Raw genomic sequence first — 12681 nt, 5'->3', positions numbered from 1 at the left:
GATCTCAGTCAACCCTGCCACCCTGCTTAAGGGCTTCCTTTCACCTTGGGGCAAAAAGAATAAACTTCCTAACTTGCCTCACCGGGCCTGCGAGTCTGGCCCCCTCAGGGCTCTCCGGGGTCCCCTCTGGCGGGTCCTCCTGTGGCCCCTACATCAGCCACCCAGCCTCGGCCCTGAGCTTGGCTTTCCCTTGCATCCTTTCTCCTTGGCAGGAAACCCGCCTCTGTCCCTCTGCCCCATGCTCTCCGGCATGATGGCCCAGTTAAGAACATCTCTCTGGCCGGGCATGGTGGTCCAGGCCTGTAATCCCAGCACTAGGGAGACCGAGGCAGGAGGATCTCTGTGAGTTCAAGGCCAGCCTGAACTCCATAGCCAGACCCTGTCTCAACAAAAAACAAAAAAAAAGAACCTCTTCTGGTTCTACCTCACAAGAGAGTAATAATCTTGGAATATTATTAATCTCTCAGGTTTCAGTTTCCTTATCTCTAAAAAAGGGGTTATGGGGCCGGGGATTTAGCTCAGTGGTTCCACCACCTGCCTCGCAAGCTAAGGGCCCAAGTTCGATTCGATCCCTGGTACCAAAACAAAACAAAACAAAACAAGGGGTTATGAACAGGGCAAAGGTAATGACAATACAATTATCTGTATGACTTATATAAATATTCCTATTTCTGCAAGACTCTAGATAATTAAATGGGGCTGGGCTTGGTGGCACATGCCTGTGAGCCCAGCACTTGAGAGGCTGAGACAGGAGGATCACTGTAAATTCAAGGCCAGCTTGAACTACATGGTGATATCCTGTCTCAAGAAAAAAAAAACAGAATTAAATGAGACTCGTAAGGCCAGGGATTTTAGGACCTGGCATTGTTGTAGGCATGGGGAAGTGGAGGAGTAGACAAAACAGATGAGTCCTTGTCCCTTTGGGGCCTATGTTCTAGAGGGAGACAGATATAGGACAGGGTGTCTGGACAGGGGCTCCCTGAAGCCTGGAGAACCCCACTCCTCCTGGGAAGTCAGGCAGCTGACCACACAGAGAAGCCAGTCCACTCAGGCCAGGAGGGAGCAAAGAAGGCCAAAGAGGAAGCGACCCAGAGCACAGCACCAGGCAGGGGGCCTGGAGGATCAGGACAGGGACCAGGGACAGGACTGGATGCCAGCCAGCCAGGAGGGCATCGGAAGGGCAACCTCCCTCCCTGGCTGACCTTCCCTCCCTCCCTCCCAGAGCTGGGTTACTGCGCCTCCCAGCCTCCCTCATTCCCAAAACCAGTTCTTCCCCTCTCTTCCATGTCCAAATGCTCAAGTGCCCAGGGTCCACGGCTGCTGCTGGTTTCCCGCATAGGAAGGCGCTTGCATTTGTAGTTTTTCCCACCCAAAACTCTCACCACCCGCAAGGCATCTCCAACTGCTGACTCCAACAAGTTCAAGGTCCCTGTGTTGGAAGAGCTCCCCTCCCAGAAGAAACGCACACAGCTGTAGCTCTGAGCAGTACCTCTGATTTTTCCCAAATTCAAGTCTGATTATTTCTCAGCTCTCTTAAAATCCCTAAAATTGTCTCTTAGAATGAAAACAGAGTTCCTACCAGGCATGGTAGCTTGCTAGCCTGGACAACTGAAAGCAGGAAGATCACAAGTTCAAACCCAGCCAGGGCCATTTAGCAATTTCTCAGAAAAAAAATTTTTTAAAGGGGGTGGGGAAGGGCCAGGGATTTAGCTCAGTGGTTCCACCACCTGCCTTGGGAGAGCAAGGACCCAAGTTCGATCCCCAGTACCAAAAGAAAAGGGGGGGGATGGGGAGGGGATAGAGATGTAGCTCAGTGTGAAGGCCATGGGTTCAATCCCCACCATGGCAAATGAAAGCAATGGACCCTGATACCAATCATGATACTGGCAGGCCATGTGAAGGCTGTGGATTAACTCCCAAGAGCACTGGGAGGCTGGAAAGGAAATGGAAGAAAAACTGAAAGAACACTGAACCTCAAGTGTTTCTTCCCCAAGAGCTGAGGTCTTTTCACTTCAAGCTACGCTGTCGACCCTGCCGGTGCCACAAGTGTGATCATGGGCTCAAAGCTGCCGCCAGCAGCTGAGCCTGACGCTGGCCAGGCCTACTCTCACCAGCCTTCATCCCTTTCTTTAAAAAGAAGAGGACACTGAGGCTCAGGCTGGTCCAGTAATCCACCTGAGGTTATACAGCTCACACTTTATTCCCCACTTTCCAGACTACACTGAAGCCAATGGGCCATTGGAACCCCAAGGTGAACTCAAGGTGAACCCCGTGGAACCCCAGCTCCCTTGCCAATCTGAATCTTCTGAGTCCTAAAACTCTACCCTGAGGCGGGCTGGCTCCCTCCCCACCCCTCTCCAGCTCACCCGACCTGCACCCTTGGAGTTGCAGCTGTACCTTTCCACCTCCCTCTGCTCCAGCAGGTTGCAAAGCTCCCCTGAAAGTGGGAAGGTCACACAAATGTTTGTCCTCGCAGGAATTAGCACGGTACTTTTTGCATGTTGCTAAGAGGCAATAAATGCTTCTAAAATTAAAGTATGCTGTACTAGATATGCTATTCCTTTTTGTTGTTGTTACCGGAGATCTAACTCGGGACCTTTCACTTTTGAGGTAGGTGGCTGCACCCCTGAGCTAAATCCCTGGCCCTAGATATGCTCCTCTTTCCATGCCTTCCTCACCGTGCCCCTCAAAGCTAATTAGTTAGCAAACCCTGCAGGTCCTGCCATTCCTGTACATCTCAAATACATTTTTCCTTTCGGGTCCCATCAGCCTTGTCTTGTCTTCTCTGACCTGCGTTCGATCTCATGCCTTTCTCCAGTGCCTGTCTTCTTTGTAGCCCACAGTATTCTTTCCTAGATCCAACTAACAACCATCCTGAGGCTGCCCTGTATGAAAATCTCCTGTGTCACCAAAGTCATAGTTCATTTTCAGAATCCCAGGATATAAAACAAAGCAGGACCCCAGCCAACCTTTCAGCCGGATTCACTCACTAAACAGGTCCTGATCACTCCTTTTTCCCAAGCAACTTGGCTAAGTCATCATTAGAGTGAGGCACAAAACAAATCTGATTCCTACCCTCCTGGAGCTTCTATTTTGACCTAACAGACATTAGCAAAATTCAAACACAAATAAACAGATCGGTATCGAGTAACAGTATCTACCCTAGAGAATGATCACCCATGTGCACAGAGAGGCAACTTGAGGAAGTCCCACTGCAGCACTGTTGATAATACTCAGCAATTTGAAACAACTACAGACTCATCGAAAGGAAAATGGCCACAGAAACTACAGAATAGACAAGTTTTAGAACAGCAGGTGGAAGCAATGAATAGTGTCACTTGCTCTCCTGGGGAGAGATTACTAAAATTGATCCACAGGGCCAGGGATTTATCTCAGTCGTGCCATGGCCTGCCTCCCAAGCACAAGGTCGAGCCCCGGCACCAAAAAGAAAAATAAAATAAAATTGATCCACAGAAACCATGCTACTTTTGTTTGTAAGCACACACGTCTTCTGAAGGAAACATGTAAGTGTGCAAACTGTTTATGTAGGTGCACACTGTACGTAAAGAGGCAAAACCACATACAAAATATTTATATAAATGTGTAAATAAAAATTGAGGGGGGGCCAGAGATTTAGCTCAGTGGTTCTGGAACCTGCTTCGCAAGCCCAAGGTCCCATGTTTGATCCCTGGTACCAAAAAGAAAAAAAATTGAGGGGCCGGGGCTTTAGCTCAGCGGTTTCACTGCCTGCTACGCAAGGGTAAGGACACAAGTTCGATCCCCGGTACCAATAAATAAATAAATAAATAAATAGGGAAGACTCATACCAATTTTTTTTGTAGTACTAGAGATTGAACTGAGGGCCACCATGCCATCCTACATCCCCAACTATTTTTTTATTTTTCATTTTGAGACATGATTCTAGATAAATGCTGGTAATTTTTTAATGTGCCAAAGAATCAGGACAGTTTGGGGTAGCTAAATGTTTTGATCATTTTATATGTTTTACACATAACACACAGTTTTACATATAAAATGAAAAATCAGTTGCTTGCCAGTTATGGTAGCACATGCCTGCATAACAGCACTCTGGGAATCTGAGGCAGGCAGGAGAATCACAAACTCAATCTAGCCTGGGCAATCTGCCATCTCAGGGAGATGTCTCAACATTTAAAAAAAAATTTTGGCCAGGTGTGGTGGTGCACACCTGTAATCCCAGCACTTGGGAGGCTGAGGCAGGAGGATCACCATTAGTTCCAGGCCAGCCTGGGCTACATAGCAAGACCCTGTCTCAAAAAAAAAAATTCTTTTTTAAGGGCTAAGGATGTAGCTCAGTGCAAGGGCCTTGGGTTCAATCCCCACTACCAAAAAAAAAGTTGTTATAAACATGTAATTACATGAAATAAACCAGGCATAAAAGGTCAAATACTGCATGATCTCCCCAACATGTGCCATCTAAGAACAGTCGTATCGGAGAGGTCTAGAGTAGCTAGGCATGGCGGCACAGGCCAACCCAGCACTCTGAAAGGCTGCAGCAGGCCTGGGAGTTCAGGAGCAGCCTGGGCATCTCGGGGACTTCTTCCCCAGGCCCCGGGAGGTGATGAATGTTAATCTGCTTGACTGAATCATACGCCTGTGCATACCTGGATGGCAACATGGCACTGTACCCCATACAGAGACACGCTTAGGCTTTTCCAAGTAAGAATTAATAAAGAGGGCCGGGGATTTAGCTCAGTGGTTTCGCTGCCTGCTGCGCAAGCGCAAGAACCCGAGTTCGATCCCCGGTACCAAAAAAAAGGTACAAGAATTAATAAAGAATTTTTAAACATAACTACAAACTGTGTAAAATACCCTGGGGAACAGAAAACGAGAAATAGAATTGATCACCATTTGATCACCGCTGTGTACGCCTCCTCTCCCGGGCCGACGCTCACCCTCTCTCTCACACTGCCCAGACACAGCCGTGCAAAAATCAATCCGCAGCCAGGCGCCCCGGCCCGTCCTCCGACTCACTCCCCCTCCAGGCTTCCCTAGCTCAGCCACCCTCCCCAACCTCCACTGTCTCTGCAGAGCCCAGGAAGGGTGCATTCGTCCTGTTCCCTGGTACAGAAAAGGGAAGGGCGCTCCCACCGGGTCACGATGCCAGCACAGAAGAAGGAGGCGATCCAAACTTCAGCTGTTCTATTCAATTACATAAATATGCTCCCTCGATTTTTCATTCACTCATACAGTTACTTCTCACTCCACTGCACATATATGGGGCGTTTTGTTTTGGTTTTGCATTGCTGAGTATCAAACCCAGGACTTAAACATGCTAAGCAAGCATTGTACCACTGAGCTAGGTACCCAGCCCTTTTTTTATTATTATTTCTTTTTTTTTTTAACCTGGGATTGAACTCAGGACCTTGCACTTGCAAGGCAAGCAGCGGCCCCTCAGAGCTAAATCCCTGGCCCTTTGTTATTTAATTTTTGAGACGAGGTCTTTCTTACTAAATTGCTCTGACTAGCCTTGAACTATCAAGTCCTTTTTTTTTTTTTCTTTTTTTCAAGATAGGGTCTTGCTACCTAGTTCAGGTTGGCTTTGAACTATGTAGTCCACACTGGCCTGGAACTCAGTGATCCTCCTGCCTCAGCCTCCTGAATGCTGGGATTACAGGTTTGTGCCAAATTTGTGTGAATTTAAAATCCCTCTGTCTCAGCTTCCCAAGTAACTTGAAGTACTACAAGCATCTGAACCATCACACCCAGCCTCATTGAGTTAAGTGACTTACTGAACTATGGATATAGCAAGAGCATGCCCACAAGAGTAACCCAAATAATCACCTTTGCTGAAATCACTCGTATTCAAATGCATCCAATTTTTTTTTTTTTTTTTTTTTTTGGTACCAGGGATCGAACTTGGGTCCTTGCACTTGCGCAGCAGGTGGCAAAACCACTGAGCTAAATCCCTGGCCCTAAAATGCATCCAATTTTTAAGTCACTTCTACAATAACAATGCTAATAGTAAGAAGTAAAGGGATCAGGGGAGAAAATAGAGCAATTTATCAAGTCCATGCTATGGGCCTGAGTCTCAGTCTCAATTCCACATCTGGTTTATATCATGGGTTAATTAGTTCTCACAATAACTCATATTTAAATCCACTTAGAAGCTGGGCGTGGTGGCGCACGCCTGTAATCCCAGCACCAGGAGGCTAAAGCAGAAGGATTGCAAATTCTAGGCCAACCTGAGCTAAACAGTGGGACCCAGTCTCAAAAACCAAGCCAAAACAATAGCTGCTGGGTGGGGTAGTGCTCGCCCATAATCCCAGCACTCTCGGAGACTCAGGCGGGAGGGTCACAAATTTGAGTTCAGCCTTGGCAAGAATCTATCTCAAAAAAAAAAAAATTAAAGCAAATACACTGAAATGAAATGGCAAAGGACATAATTCAATATGAATGCCTGGGGTTGAGTCTCAGAACTGCAAAATATAATAATAACAAACAACAGTAAATAAATCCATTCACAGATGAGAAAATGGGCCATTTGAGGTTAACTTTCTTACTAACTTCTACGACTTGAATAAGGTGGTAGGTCTTCTAGTCCAGATCCAGTTCCAAAACCCACAGGCACCGGTTCTCTGGGTCCACACGAAGCTTTCCCACCCAGCAGGGCCACCCCAACCAACTCTGCCTGGTCCCCACAGAGGGGAGGTCGGCCCTCAGGGACACTGTACGAGGCTTGGGAGGGTCTGACACCTAGAAGGCCTGGACTACGGCATGCTAACGTCATAAAGGCCACGGGCCAACCTCGGGCTTAACGGCCCACCCTCGGGCTTACCAGCCCTCCCAAACCAGGTGGGGCCCCACAAACGCTTCCCTACCCAGTGCGGGGCGGAGAAGCGGGGTCCATATGGCAGGTGAAGACGAGAATCCACTCTGGAGCCGGATTTGCCTTCTGCAGAATGCAGACTAGCTGAATCATCAGCCCCATCGCCCAAGGCAGGCAAAACAAGTGGAATTCTTCAAAGACCATACCTGGATGGGGAAATCCTCGGGGAAGGCCGGGGAACCCTGGGACATCTTCCGCGAGGTGCAGGCCCTACCAGGCCTCGGGAGGAGGCAGGCCAAGGTGAGGCCCGCAGCCGTGGGAAGCGAATTTATGCGCCGGGTCAGGTGTGCGCTCAGCCCACGCCCAGGACTGGACTGAGCCGGGCGAGGGGCGGTGGGGGCCACACCCTTGCCCAGCGCACTAGAAAGACGTTTAGGCTCGCGATTGGCCTGCCCAGCGTCCTTCCCCACCTGAACCCTCGAGCTTTCGTTCAACGGTTTTCTCCCAGACCGGAAGTGAGCCAGATTCTGCAGGGCCCTCCCAGGTTCAAATCCTGGGCATCCCTGCCTCACCTGTCCGGGGAAAGGATAACCTGTCACGGGCTCCTGGCTCTGGGGATGAAATGGGTTCATCACCTGGAGCCTTAAAATACTGCCTGGCACTTGGCATAAACCAGAATTCTCTCTGCTCCCTTTCTCGTTCCAAAACAGCCCTTTGCTTTATCTAATTCCTTTGGTTCCTTTGACAGCTTTTTAAAAAAAAGAAAAAAAGAATGTGGTTAGCACATTTTGTTGACATATTTTTACAAAGACCAAGCCAGCCTATCCTCTTAAAAATATTTCTAAGAGATTATGTTTTGTTCCCATTTGCTTTGAGGAATAACCTTTACATCACTGAGAGGGACAAAAACATGACAATGAGACAGACCACCTTTCCTGAACTTTTTCCAAAAGAAAGAAAAAGGAGTTAAAAATTAGGATGCTAGGCTTTTTAAGAACCAAGAGCCATTCTGCTAAGTATTTTCTTATCAGTTCCTTTCCTCCCCTCTCATAAACACAGCACTAATGAGTTTTTCTTTCTCCCTGCCTTTAAAAAAAAAAATCTGACATATAAACTTCTCCAAATCAAAATGGTTGAAAGAAAACCCAGGGGGTGTACTCCTTCAAAGAAAGTAAGTGCTATGGACAGAAATACGCAGTTTTATTTGAGGTCTGGTAGCCGTCACTAAAATGGCTGTGTCCTCATCCCGGTTACCCCACACGGTGGGGCTTCATTTACAGGAATCCCTAAGTTTGCTGAGGTTTTGTTTTGTTTTGGTACGGGGATCGAACTGAGGACCTTGTGCTTGCGAGGCAGGCAGCAGAATCACTGAGCTAAATCCCTGGCCCTAGTTTGCTGAGTTGTCAACAGTATTTTGTGCAGCACCAACTCTGTCATGTGTAAATAAATTAAATTATTCTGCTTAAAAAAGGAGAAGTAGAAGAAGGAGGAGAAGAAGAAAACAAAGAGGAAGAGAAGGCCGACCTAGCCCTGCTACCTTCTTTAGGAAGGGCAGGGAGGCAGGAGGGCTGGCGGCCTCCCCCTCGGGGAGGAGTGAAAACTCATTACCACATTTTCAGCAAGTCGCCGGTTTCCTCCTTTAATCAGAGCTCCTCTGTGGTTGTTTGGCAGTGTGCGCATGCCATGTTTTTATGGCTACAGAAAATGAGTATTGGGCCAGGGTTCAGCCGCCTGCCTCGAAAGCACGAGGTCCCGAGTTCAATCCCTGGTACCAAAAAAAAAGTATATTTATTTATTTTGAGATGATTATGACCATGTGACAAACAAAGCCTCTTAAAGCCAGTGATACACAGGAGCTCGGGAAAAGCCTGCCTTTAAACATCTTAGTAGGGGCTCGCTGGGGTTTTGTGAGTGGGAGGGTGAACAGTACAGTCCCTTTGTAAATAACTCAGGGAGACTAGTCCAGGGCCCTGCAAATGCTCAGATGTTGATTATAGCAAGAATACTCCTGGAATTAATCCTAAGAAAAGTCCTCAACAAGGAAAAGGTGTTATGAGCAAAGATACTTACTCATGGCAACAAGATTTACTAAAAGGAGAAGAAAATACACACAAACACTCTCACTAATGTGTGCGGAGAGACAAATATAGGAATGATTAATCATCCAAGTTATCCCTACACTGTTGCAAACACCCATTTTTAAATTAGAACTTTTTTTTTTTGGAGACAGGGTCTTGCTTTGTTAGCCCAGGCTGACCTTGAACTCACAATCCTCCTGCCTCAGCCTCTGAAGTGTTGGGATTATAGGTGTGTGCCGCCATGCCTGGCAGAACTTTATTTTTTGAAGTTTGAAAAAGAAACCACTGGAAAATAGTTATACTAGCCAATGGAAAAGCCAAGATGCACAATCATATTTTTAATATGCTGCAGATATTTTTATTAGTAAGCAAAAAGGTTGGATATAGGTATAATAAAACTATTAAAATTTTTTATCAAGGAAATTTTAGTATGGGTTGGCTGAATATTTTCATATCAATAAATTTATTACTTTCATTCACTGTAATAACTGCCATTTGGATTATTACAGAATTATTTAGAGAAATATTTAGAGATGTATATGGAAGCATATGGGAGAATGACGTGATAGATTAGAATATTCAAATTTATAACACTTTACTTTTTGTTGGTTTGTTTTTTGAGTCAGGGTCTCCCTTTGTAGTTCAGGCTGGCCCTGAACTCAGTATGTAGCCCACACTGGCCTCAAACTCAAGGCGATCCTCCTGCCTCTCTGCCTCCTGAGTGCTGGGATTAAGAGCGTGCACTACCATGTCTGGTTTGTAACACTTTAGCAAAGAAAAAAAACAAGAGAACTGAAGCAAATGTGGTTAAACATCTGGAGATTACAGAAGTGGGTTTGGGTATGAAGGAGTTCATTGCACTATTTTTACTATTCTACTTTTTGCATCCATTTCAAAAATTTTATATTTTCAAATGATTGTTTTTCAAAAGTAATGGGATGTGTATGACCTTTTCTCTACTTCCTGTTTTTCTCTAATTATTTTCCATACTATGCCTGTACTACCTCTGAAATGAAACAAATTAACATGTATTTGACCAACAAGAAATTGAAAGTAAGACCTAAAAGCCCCAGCGTTGTTTTAATCGCTGTGTAATTCCAGCCAGTCCCAGAAGGCTCGGGAAGCCTGGACACCCTAAAATGCGACCTCATAAATGGTCAGATCTCTGGGGATACCACGGTGCCATCTGAGAGTAGGCTGTAAATATGATCAGCTGGTAAAAAAAAAAAAAAGGCCAGCTGCAGCCAACCTCTGAAGATTAGGAACCGTTTAAAAACACATATAAACGCGATCTCTTCCCTCTCGTTAAGTGGCAAGAGCCTCGGGCTTTGTTTCCAAAGTTTTCGTGCGCTCATCATGTAAGCAGCAAGCAGGGCCGAGCTCTGCATACCGCCGCGCTGACTCAGAAGGCAGCCTCCACATTCCTTAATGAGCAGGCTCAGCGCTGCACTTCCGGGGGCCCGAGTTCCCACTGCAGCAGTGGCCGGGGCTCCACTCACCCCGCGGGTTTACCTAGAGGATTTTCATGCACCGTGGAAACACAGAAAGTGCTTTCTTTATTTGATCTTACTCTGTTTTGCTCTTTTCTATTTTTAGTCGATGACACTCATTCTCCTGCATTCTGACGTTTCCAGCATGAAGAAGGTGTCCCTGGCGCTTCCGGTCCCAGGGACGCCCAGCAGATTCTGAAATCCCAGGTGAAGGCAGAATCGACAAGGCTTTCTTGGTTATCCCTAGGCAGAACATTCAAAGTGCTGGGCCGGAAGTTTCCTTTTTGGTGCCGGTTACAGAAATTAAGTCTATAATTTGTATTACAGTTCCCTGGCAGAATCCACACAGGAGGTACAGTATGAAGTTGTCAGAGTCTCAGGAAACATTTCCTCCTCCTCGGAAAGATTGGATTTAACCATGGGAACAGATATTTACTCTGAACTTCAACAGCTTTAAAGAAATGTAGAAGAACCCCAAACAGGGCAATGACACACATGCTGGTGCCACATGGCTGAAATCCCAGAGCTCCCAGAGGCTCGGACAGAGGTTCATAGTTTTGAGCCCAACCCTGGCAATTCAATAATTTAGTGAACCTTGTCTCAAAATAAAAAATTTAAGGGGCCAGGGATTTAGCTCAGTGGTGCTGCCACCTGCCTTGCAAGCCCAAGGTCCCGAGTTCGATCCCAGGTACCAAAAAAAAAATTTAAAAAGGGCTGAGAGATACCTCAGTGCAAAGGCCCTGTATTCAACCTTCAATGCCATAAACAAACAGTTAAATAAAATCTATGGCTTTATACCCCAAGAGAAAGCAAGCCTGCCATAATGGCCTAAGAGGGAGCAAAGAGAAGGTATACATAGGAATTTTATTTCTTCTGAAGTCATCTCTGTCCTGTGAGGGTGTCTAGTACTGCTACCCTTTAGAAGCCACCCTTACTTCTGACCCCAGAAAATTGAGAATTATTTCTAACAATACATGATAACTGTCATAAAAAAGTATATTTGAAGCTGGGCATGGTGGCAAAGGGCTGTCATGCTAGCACTTGGGAAGCTGAGACAGGAGGATCACCGCAAGTTCAAGGCTAGCATGGGCTACATAGTGAGATCAAGCCAGACTGTCTTACAGAGTGAGACCCTGTCTCAAAAGAAAAAAAAAAAAGGAAATATATTATGTGCATACCTGTAGTCCTAGCTACTCAGGAGACTGAGGCAAGAGAATAATGAGTTCAAGGTCAGCCTGAGCAATTTATGGAAACTCAGTCTAAATATATATATATATGTATAAACACTGAGCTTTTGGTATTCTTGGGTCATGCAGAAACAATAGTTTGTCTGTCTCTGACTGTTTCCCTGTGGCTGCCTTATATTACAAGACACTATGACAATTTATGAAAGATGGCTCACTGATCAATGTCTTTTCTTGCTAAGTGTGGGGGCACAAGTCTGTAATCCCAGCATGAGGATCCCCACAAGTTCAAGGCCAGCCTAGACTACATAGTAAGACCACCCTATCTCAAAGAATTGAGGTTTTTAAAGATTTTATTGTACTTTTGTGGTAGTGAGGATTAAACTCAGGAGACATTGCGCTATATCCCCAGCCCTTTTTATGCTGCTTGAGATAGGGTCTCGCTAAGTTGTCCAGGCTGGCCTAGAACTTTCGATCCTCCTGCTTCAGCCTCCTGAGTCACTGAGATTACTGGTGTGTGTCTTCATGCCTAGTACACTAAAATATTATCTTTAAGGAGACAGCAGCATTTCACAGAGTTGTTTTTCCTTAAAATAATCCTTACAGGGGTTGAGGCATTGTTCCGTGGTTGAATACTTGCCTAGCATACCGTAAGGGTCTGGGTTGAATCCTATTGTCAAAAATAAAGTAATTTTTATAAAAATAGTAGCATTATAAAATAGAATCCTTAATATAAGGAGATAAATCTTCTTTTAACTTCAAAGAAATCAAGGTTGGAATAAAGTTGTTCTTATTAATATTTAGGCAACATTACTCATATATCACTGAGCATTTTGTTTTGTTTTGTTATGCATTTTGTGTGTTTCTGTGTGTGGTACTGGAGATCGAACTCAGGACCTTGCACTTGCAAGGCAGGTGGCAGCCCCACTGAGCTAAATCCCCAGCCCTGTTTTGTTACGTTTTGTTGATTTTTTGGACAGGGTCTCAGTGTACAGATCATGGCCTTGAACTCACTGTATAGTCCAGGCCGGCCTCAAACTCACTGCAATCCTCCTGTCTCAGCCACCTGAGTGCTGGGATCACAGGCGTGCGCCACCAGCCCAGCCACCAGTGAGCATTTT

The 12681-nt window shown here is 45.9% G+C and overlaps 1 protein-coding gene across 3 annotated transcripts in view; it reads right to left on the bottom strand.

Annotated features, from left to right (window-relative positions):
• Positions 1-7256, bottom strand: part of Znf217 (zinc finger protein 217) — a 33555-nt gene extending 26299 nt beyond the window's left edge. The window contains exon 1 of one of the 3 annotated variants that reach the window (XM_021239023.2): positions 6861-7256. The gene's annotated coding sequence lies outside the window, so the exon portion shown is untranslated. Of the gene's footprint in view, positions 1-6546; positions 6728-6860 lie in introns of those variants that run through there. The other 2 variants (XM_021239022.2, XM_021239024.2) reach the window with 2 other exon arrangements.
• Between the last annotated feature and the right edge of the window lie 5425 nt (positions 7257-12681).

This window comes from Heterocephalus glaber, unplaced genomic scaffold (genome assembly GCF_053883595.1).
Source record: "Heterocephalus glaber isolate CG9 unplaced genomic scaffold, H.glaber_assembly_v1.0 deba00001673, whole genome shotgun sequence".
NCBI classification, from domain to species: domain Eukaryota; kingdom Metazoa; phylum Chordata; class Mammalia; order Rodentia; family Bathyergidae; genus Heterocephalus; species Heterocephalus glaber.
The sequence above is the reverse complement of the archived record's forward strand: the minus strand, read 5'-3'. Positions and strand labels throughout refer to the sequence as shown.